The sequence below is a fragment of the Limulus polyphemus genome, unplaced genomic scaffold (genome assembly GCF_000517525.1).
Source record: "Limulus polyphemus unplaced genomic scaffold, Limulus_polyphemus-2.1.2 Scaffold4969, whole genome shotgun sequence".
Taxonomy (NCBI): domain Eukaryota; kingdom Metazoa; phylum Arthropoda; class Merostomata; order Xiphosura; family Limulidae; genus Limulus; species Limulus polyphemus.
This window is the reverse complement of record NW_013670579.1, coordinates 5,203-13,079: the sequence shown is the minus strand read 5'-3', so window position 1 is coordinate 13,079 and position 7,877 is coordinate 5,203. Positions and strand designations below refer to the sequence as shown.

The window sequence follows — 7,877 nt, the reverse complement described above, 5'->3', positions numbered from 1 at the left end:
TCTTCTCTTCTTGTTTCCCTTGATGGCAGCAATACAAGAGCACGAAAATCTGCTATGCTGTAGTTTGATTTGCCGCTTCTCGTTTCCATTTTTTTATCCCACTTCTGACACCAATTTGTTACGTCTCCGTTTGTTAATTAACTCTCCGTAAATTAGTTCCGACGAAACTTTAACGACACAAGTCTTTACTTAATAAAACTGGTTTATTCTTTCCGAATATAACTTTACCGATACACTCAACTTCAACAATCGCGCTAAATAAACGCTGTAACAACGAACGTCTACAATACTTCTGACTGCAGTTCAATTACTCACTGTCTACCCAGACATTACATTCCCCTCTTTTATATACCAGCCTACCCTATATCTAGTAAGAACTAGAACATTCGCCAAAGTACATGATAGTTCTAGAAATGTTGCGTCACAGTAGTCATGTGACTCGATGACGCAACAATATTGTTACGACAGCAGGGGTGACGTGACGCTATTAACGCGTCATATTCTCGAACGTTCACGTCCCTTCCTGAAGTCTCGAGGGGCTACTAGATATGCGGTAGCCTTGTATATATAAGCCGCCAAGAAGTGACGGCAACAATGTGTAATTGACAGTTTGTTATAGCGTGACTGTGGAGATTAAGTGTATTGCAAAGTTGTATTCAGAAAGAATAAACCAGTTTTATTTAAGAAAGGACTTGTATCGCTGAAGTTTCTTCGGAAATAATTTTTTTACGGAAAATTAACTAATCACCAGAGACGTAACAATATTATCTCTTCCAGCCACAATATCCTAAACTAGCATTGCGCCACAGACAGTCTAACTGAATGTACGGAAAGTCTGAACAGTGTCATGATAAACAATGCAGTGATTTGTTTGTTGAATTTCTCGCAAAGTTACTCGAGAGCTATCCGCGCTAGCCTTTTATAATTTAGAAATGAGAGACTAGAAGGAAGGCAGCTAATCAACATCACCCACCGCCATCACTTGGGCTATTCTAATCAAATAGTGGGATTTACCATTACACTGCAACACCCCCACAGCTGACAGGAAGAGCGTGTTCTGTGATGGGATTTGAATCTGCGACCCGTAGATTGCGAGTCGAATGCCATAATCATTGGGTCATACCAAACCAAGAATGCATTGAATCGCTTACTAAAATTAACGGTGCATTATGGCAAATTAAATACAGCATATCTTGTATACATCAGCTCAGTGTCTAACTGGCATTAGTTCTTAATTATTTCTGGAGCACTGCATGTTCAACCAACGAAACAAAAAAATTACTGAGCTTCAAGTCATCAACAAAGATTCTAGTTTAATGACAATAATAATTTAAATAAAATTAGATATATATATTCCTTTAATTAATGAGTAATTTCAAGCAAAAAATGCAATAAACGTTACGTCAATTTTTGATTGAAATAACTCGAAAAACGATTTACAACAGTTTTATTCTTTTTTTCTTATGTGTAATCATAACTCAAATATCTCATAATTACAGCTCCCACTGTGGATAAATTGTGAGCTTGAAGGCTTATAACACTAAAATTCGAAATTAGAACCCTGTATCGGGCACAACACCATTGTGTAGCTTTGCGCTTGACAACAAACGTTTATCATTATAATATGACTAACTTTTTGATTTTGAAAATTTGCTTTCATCTTGATACTCTGGATATGCTTTAGAAAATATGTGCATCATTTTGAATAGTAAAAAAAGTTTTCTTGTATTACTTTTTTAATGTTGGTTATACATGTTATAAAAAAATTATTTATGCTTATAGAGACATTTAATGGTCGTTTTATTTCAATTCTGTATAGCTGAACACTTTACTAAGAATATAATAGCTACATAGCTACACAATGGGCTATCTGTGTTGTCTCCATCACGGTTATCGAAACCCGGTTTTTAGCTTTATAAGCCTTTAGACTTCCACTGAGCCACTGGGGAGCAGGAATAATAATAAAAAAACAAGGTGTCTAGTTGGGCTATGCTGATTTATTTGCTGTATTCATATTTTTTATATTGAAACAAGTTTGCAGTTTTAAGCAGGAGTTAAGATCAATTTTAGAATAAGCAACAAATAATTATATTCCCCTATTTATGATGACTTAAAATATACGTATATATGTCATGAAGAATAATAAGCAATTAATTTATTATTATTATTACCATAAAACAGTATTATTATAATGAGACTTTATTTATATTTTACGACTTAGATAACAGACATTCGAACGAATTTAAACTATTTAGATAAAAAAATTTTTATCGACTATGTCTTGCACGGCTCTATATGATTACAAATTACAACATTCTAAACAATGTGGAAAACAAAACTTTCATTAAAACATTTGTTCCTTGTATCTAGTTGTATATAAATTCAAAAGTTCTATCAGCGTGGTATTGTAAAAAGTAAACCTCTAAAAATAATAAAACTTCATGCATAATAATTTCAGTTAAAATTTTCGTAAGCATAATTTCTATATTATTTCCGCTTTTGAGTGTCTTCTACGCCGTCTTTCGGCAATGTTGTCTGACAGTGTATAAACCAAGGGTAGTGCAACGTATGTGGTAAAATTGAATGTAATGTTTGTTTATCAACTAATAATAATAGTAGTTTAATTAAATTTTTCATTTATCATGTTTAAATTAATTTAAACTACATCCAGAATTTAAATAAAATCGCAGTTGTGGCTATACATTTTCAAATTGTGAAACTCATTATTTGTTACTGTTAGTATTAATATTATAACATAAACGGGTTAATATTATTTGTAAACGTCACGGTACTACTGAGTGCTTATAGTACTCATTAAAAATAAATTATTAATCTCTAATTAGTAAGCCTTTTCGAATAATTAGTGTGCACAAACTTGGTTAAAATAGAATTTTATTTTATATAAAAAATGTCGCTACTTTAACTTATTAGATAATAGTCGTAGTTCTTACAAGTTACACTTGTAAGTTGTAGACACGTATTTTGCTTTATTCATGTCATTCATTATATCATATTTGAATTGATTAATAGTAATACGAACTTACATACTCTACCATCATCCATTGGTTTAAAAATAAAATTTTAAGTCAAAATTCGTTCTTAAACATTGGTTTCTGTAGCTTTTTATATGTTTTAGGATATGTGGATGATATTCAACAATTGTATAGGCATATGCGTTTCAGAATATGGTTGTCAGCTGCTGTGGAAGCTTTCTTCCTAGCCTTTCCATTCTGCTGCCCCACACAGCCAATCTCTATATCATTGCATCCAGATGCTTACAATAGAATGGTTAAATTTCATTCTTCCAGTAGTCTTCCTTGTCGAAAGTCCCTCTCTGCTCAAAGAAACAATGCCTTTTTCCATGGAATTAACTTGCAACCCATAGCTATAGCTGCAGCACAAGCAGCTATAGTAACAGATAGGCTTCTAAACTGACTCTCAATAAGAACTATTTATATCTTTAAAATAGCTGATGCAATATTCAGACAGCCTATAACTGCTGATGTAATAACTGGACATTATCGCATCATCCATGAAACACATTTGCACCTACATGCATTAGGGCCTCAAAACAGATGATGATTCTGAAGAAAAGTGTGAAAAAATTGGGTGCTGCAATACATTTTTCCACCACTGTGGTTATCTGAAGATTAGAAAGGGTAATGACAATGAAAATTTCTTCACATTCAAACTGTGTTTCATGTTTTATTTGAAGGATTTCTTTAATTCTTAAATAACAAGGAGACTTATTTTTCAAATATCTGTCAAAGCATGTTTTATCTTTGTAAGTAATGTATAGCCCATCAAAAATGATGGGGAAGTATTACCACTCCACCACATTATATACCCTATAAATTTTGGGAAATCAAGCTTGATCAACAAAGAGGCAGTCAAATGTCGGTAAATTCCTTTGTGAGCCAATTAAAAGTAAGATCATTCATGAAATTAATTCGTGGCTTATTCATAGAATAATTATTTGTAAAAATCAGTTAGATTAACAACTTCTAATATATAGAAAAGCCAGTGCACCTTTGTAACACTAGGTTCCAACAATGGATTTTATGTTATGTTGCTTAGCAACAAAAGTAATATTGTTGTTAGTCTATGTAGTGAAAGTATAAAATGAAATGTATAGACAACAAAACTGGAAAAATATTTGTTGATTTCTTAATTTAGTGTCTCCGTTGATTAAAGAGGTTTGTTTTTTATTAGAAACTTTGGTGGTATAACAGAAAATAGCTTAATTCAGAAATGATTTAAACTTAAAATTGAATTGATATTTTTACCCTCATGATAAATTTTATGCACTTGGCTCTAGGCTAAATTATCTCACACTACATTAGGCATATTATATCAACACTCACTAACTTATAAGGTTTCACGGTGCCCCCTTCATGGCTCTTTTGCACCCCCATCACTAAACTTGTAATGGGCAGACAGTAATTGAACTATTCTATCTGGATAAATGCATTTTGGTTCTTATGACTCCTATTTTGAGAAATTAAGCATCATGTCACCCACACTGGCTTTTGTATAGGTTAGATATTGGAAACATTTGGATTAAGGTTAAAATCATGAAAACCTAACATATCTAACCTCAAAATCTCAGTACAAATGTGTTGAAAATAATTTTCTGATCATATTGCAAAATAATTTTCCCAACTTAAGAGTGACTTAAAAGGAATAAAAAATTCAATGAACTGTAATCTTTTAAGGAGGACAGAAACTTTGTTCCCTAGCTAAAACTATTTATCAGTAACACATAACTGATAATTAGATAGAGTTTCAAATTCATTCAACAAAAATGAATTTCTTTAGAGAATGTTTTGATTTATCTAGCTTTTTCAGTTAGGAAAGCTAGCATATTATTAAAAGTTTACTATTTTCAATCTGTTCGTTTTAAGTTTACATAATCAGGAACATTTGCTTTATGATAATGAGAAGTATGTTGCAACTGTACCTGTAACATATGCTGTAGATTGAGTGTTTCATTTCAAATTTAATAAATTTTATTTATAGGTTGAAATACTGTTTCCTGTTATTAGTGCTGTTAAAAGATACTTCAAACTTAAGAAATTTGGAATCAATATACAGTTTTTTCACACATGCAGTAAAAGCTTGAATAAGTTTAAGTAATATTTTTCAGTTTTAGACAATAATGGCCACGTATGTTTTATAACTTGAACAGGAGACTTATTTTTAGGAAATCTCAACTAGGAAATCCCTGTGTATGAAATATCTAAAATCAGCATGTGACTACAAACTTTTGTACTAATTTCACATCAGCATCGTTTGCTGTATTATATAAACTTCAATGAATCATTTAAGTTTGAATCTGAAATGGACAAATTAATAGCAGTGTGGTAGAAAACACCTCCAGTTTATCAGGTTATGTTACAAGTTTTAGGTCTATTATGAGTTGTCTAATGTTTATTGTGTAACTTGGGAGAATGAGTATTTCTTGTATACTAACCTTATCTAAAGAGTGTGAATAACTCTCCATTGTATTTTCTTTTCTGTTCAGGTTTAATTGGTTAAGAAACAAAATAACACAATGTCTATAAGCCCTCAGGAAAAAGAACTGAGATGTGTTCTACACTGGTTTACACTATGGACAGAGTCTCAGAAAGCACAGTTTTTGGAATTACTTTTGGATAAAGCACTTCCTCTAAGTACTGGTAATGTATCTTATTGTTTGGAAGCTCTGACAGTCCAAGAAAATTCTCCCAGTGTTTTCAGGTGCCAGTTAAATCTTTTTTCATCTTGGTTTGATGAGTGGACAGATAGAGAAAGAACTAACCTGTTGAGAAAACTTCATGAGAGGGATAGTAGATTTGTTGAAACATTTTACTGTCGTACTTCTAGTTTAAACTCTCATAATGACCAGTAAACAATTATTAACTGTTTATTCTATGACTGACTGAGTCTCCTATTCCAGATGACAGAGATAAAGTCAGTATTTGGCAGACAACCACCTGGAAAAACAGAACAGTTACAGTACCTGTTAGAGTGGTTTCAGGAGTACAGCAGTCTGCAGAAAGAGAATTTTCTGCAAATTTTAAGAGATAAATATGTACCGGGTAATCCTGATACGTTATCAGACACACTCAGAACTGTACAGTTAGAGGATCGACCCATCAGTATATTTCAGTGTCGCATGAAACTGTTTGGTGAGTGGTTTGACAATTGGGGTGATGAGGAAAAAGCAGAGCTACTGTTACGTTTGAAAATGTTAGACAAAAGCTTTGTAGAGAAGTTTGAGGAAGCCTTATCAAACTGTGTCACTAAGTAAACTTTGTCTTTATCTCATGATTTCAAGTGCTTTGGATTTTTCTTAAAACAACAAATGCACTGCTTTTGCAGAAAAAATACTTTTAATAGAAAATATGACTGTTATTATAATTTTTATTTCTAAAAATCATTATAGTGGCAAAAAACAAGTTTTTAAAACAAAAACCTGTCTGGAAATAAATTATTTTGAGCCTCTGGATCATATGTAAAACCTTTTAGAATTATACCTGTGATAATAAAAACAAACAATCAGGTTGTTTAGTCTGATCTGTAAGACTTATAATTTGATGAAGTAACAGTAAATAAGTTTGTAATAATTCAAGTGGTCAGATTTACAATTTTCATTCCAATAATGTCCAGTTTTTTATGATATTCAAGGTAGCTTTATAAGGTTGTTTTTTGCTAATATTTTTATAAGAAAGATTATTTGTAATTAAAATGACTGTGGAATACCCATCCCAGTGAGGGTTTTTGTGTTTGAGTCAAGGTTATTTATATATCATTACCTGAAATACTGTAAATGTAATTGATTTAAATGTCACATGAATGTTTTAAAACAACAAAAAAACAAATAAAAAACACATCATGATAAATTCTAAGTAATGTAATTACGTTATAAATGTTTTAAGATTCTACATGACAAGTTAATTAAATATGAAAAACAAAGTAACAACATGTTTTTTAATCCCACAATTGTGGCTTGTATGAGCATTCTCAACATATTTTTGAATAAATTCGGTTTATATAAAAACGTTTTTGTTACATCTCATGAACTTTAGGACAAGGAACTTATACATACTAAGATAATTTATAAATCCTTTCTGTTCCCCCCAAAAAAAATGCATTGGTTATATATATATGTATTTATAACAATTTGTTTCCCTTCATTTTTACCCAGCAACATGCATACATATATAATAACATATACTAAGGGACTTACTCTTCCATCTCAGCTGTGCCATCCTCAAAATTAGAATATTAAAGCCAGCACTTGTGATTCATATAGTTAACAAGCTTTCTCTTAAATTTACTGCCTCCACAACACATCTGTCAGCAACCCATTCCAGAGGCCAACCGTCCTGTTAGAAAAATAAAACTGTATTAACTGAAGATCACTCCTACATTGCCAAAATTTCTATTTGTGACCCATAGTCCTACTATTCTTACTGTTAAATATGAAAAAAAGATGATGCATCAACACTATTAATTCCCTTTAGTCTTAAACGCCTCAATCAGATCCCCTCTTACTCTTCTTTTTTTTAAGAGAAAACAATTTCAAAAATCTTAATCTGTCCTCATATGAAAACCCCTCCATCTCAGGCACCATTTTAGTAACCCTCCTCTGAGCCCTTTCCAACAATTCAATGTCCTTCCTGAGGTAAGGAGTCCAAGACTGAACACAATACTCCAAATGTGGCATAACCAGTGACCTATGCAATGAAATTATAACCTCTTTAGACTTGTATTCAATATTTCTGTAGATACAACCTAAAATCCTATTTGCACTATCAATAACACACTGTTTGGATGGCTTTAGAGACTGAACGACTATTACACTAAAATCCCTTTCTTTTGTGTGACTGTTA

At 31.9% G+C, this 7,877-nt stretch overlaps 1 long non-coding RNA gene across 1 annotated transcript; it reads left to right on the top strand.

Annotated features, from left to right (window-relative positions):
- The first annotated feature begins 2,524 nt into the window (after positions 1-2,524).
- Positions 2,525-7,042, top strand: LOC106471932. Its single transcript, XR_002613379.1, has 2 exons — positions 2,525-2,585; positions 5,525-7,042. It is a non-coding gene; the product is annotated as an uncharacterized LOC106471932 (long non-coding RNA).
- Positions 7,043-7,877: the final 835 nt, after the last annotated feature.